We start from the raw sequence: 1,675 nt of genomic DNA, 5'->3' as shown, positions 1-1,675 counted from the left end.
CCTAACCGCTCCCGCTCCCCTCCCCCATGCATGCTGTTTGAAATAGTATAAACAAAATGACACAAACTAATACAACCATCTAAAGTAAAAGGTTCAGCATCTTTATTTTTCCTCTTAATATATAAATGTTGCTAAAACAGACACACATATACACCCACACAGAGACCTATGCTGAGTTTGACCAGCGCTCCATGTTTCTCCTCAGCATCTAGATTACTACAACCTTAGTTCCAAACTCGGGCTAGACCACATCAGGAAACGGATGGATTCCCGACTCCTTCTCCGTCCATCTGCCACAGGGAATTAACCACTTACCCCGTTATAGTCAAACTTACCTGGTATATTTCTTTTCTCACTGTCACCTGCTAACTTCCCTCCCCCAGTAACCACAGATTTCAAGGTGTCTTCTGCCCCACAGTCTGTTCACACATCAGTGAGCCATCACTATTGCACTTCTTACCTAACAACTTTGATTGGACCCCCACTTGTTTATTAAGACTAAATTCCTGGGTTGCCTGGGTGGCTTAGTTGGTAAAGCGTACAAGTTCAGCTCAGGTCATAATCTCAAGGTTCCTGAGTTCGAGCCTCGCATCAGGCTCTGTGCTGACAGCTGGGAGCATGGAGCCTGCATTGGATTCTGTGTCTCTCTCTCCCACTCTCTCTCTCTCTCTCTCTCTCTCTCTCTGCTCCTCTCCCTCTTATGTGCATGCTGTCCCTCTCTCAAAAATAAACATTTTTAAAAACACTAAATTCTCTAACCGATGTGGAGAGTCTATCGTTTGCACAACCTTGACCCAATGGCATGCACCTGGGTTTATCCAGGGATTTCCCTGAGCTGAATGCTGTTTTGTCCCTCCCCATAACCTTGGCAGAGGTAACATCTCCCCTCCCCACCCTTGTGTGAGTGGAAAGTAGTCAGTGGTTGTAACTACTTAAAGATACTTTCACTAAGCGCTATTGTTCTTCTGACTATATTATTTCCAACAGAACACATTTGTTTCAAACTGCATTTCATTTCAAAAGTAATTCCGAACAATAGATTAAAAGCTAAAGAAAGCAAGAAGCCAATATTTTGAGTCAAATAAAGCCCACTCTTAGCTACTAAATACATGGCTAATGCTGTGCTTCCTTTGCCGGTTTCTAAAGCTAACTCATTACCTACCTCAACGTTTACAAAAGGCTTAAGGGTTTCGTGGAGAAAAATAAACCTTTCTTGCAAAGTGCATGTGCAAGTTGGAAGTGGACAGGGGAAATCTGTTGCATAACGTAGAAAAAGTGACTCCAAATTGCAAAAGACCTCCCCTGAATTTTACAGGTGTGACAACACATGATAATTCATCTAACGCCCATCGCCCAAGTGACCTGGGGAGCGCTGAAGAGAAATCTACTTTCTCAAATCCATCATTCTTCCTGGTCAACCTGGGTATCCCTCTTTTCATGTATTTCTTTCCCAAATGACAGCCTTTGTCTCCCTTTATGCTCCTGCCCTCTTTTAAATGTTTTAACAGTTTTCTTGTTTCTACTGACTTTTCCTAACTTTCTCTAGCATTTCACCTTAACTGTAAGGATAGGAAACTTGAGTATTTTTCAGAGTAAATATACTTGTTAAATTCAGGTTGTTTTTCCTTATGTGTGACCCACAATTGATTTTTTCCTCCTGAAAGATAGTGGAGCT

This window comes from Hyaena hyaena, unplaced genomic scaffold (genome assembly GCF_003009895.1).
Source record: "Hyaena hyaena isolate Hyena2069 unplaced genomic scaffold, ASM300989v1 scaffold_1934, whole genome shotgun sequence".
Classification (NCBI taxonomy): domain Eukaryota; kingdom Metazoa; phylum Chordata; class Mammalia; order Carnivora; family Hyaenidae; genus Hyaena; species Hyaena hyaena.
The sequence above is the reverse complement of the archived record's forward strand: the minus strand, read 5'-3'. Positions refer to the sequence as shown.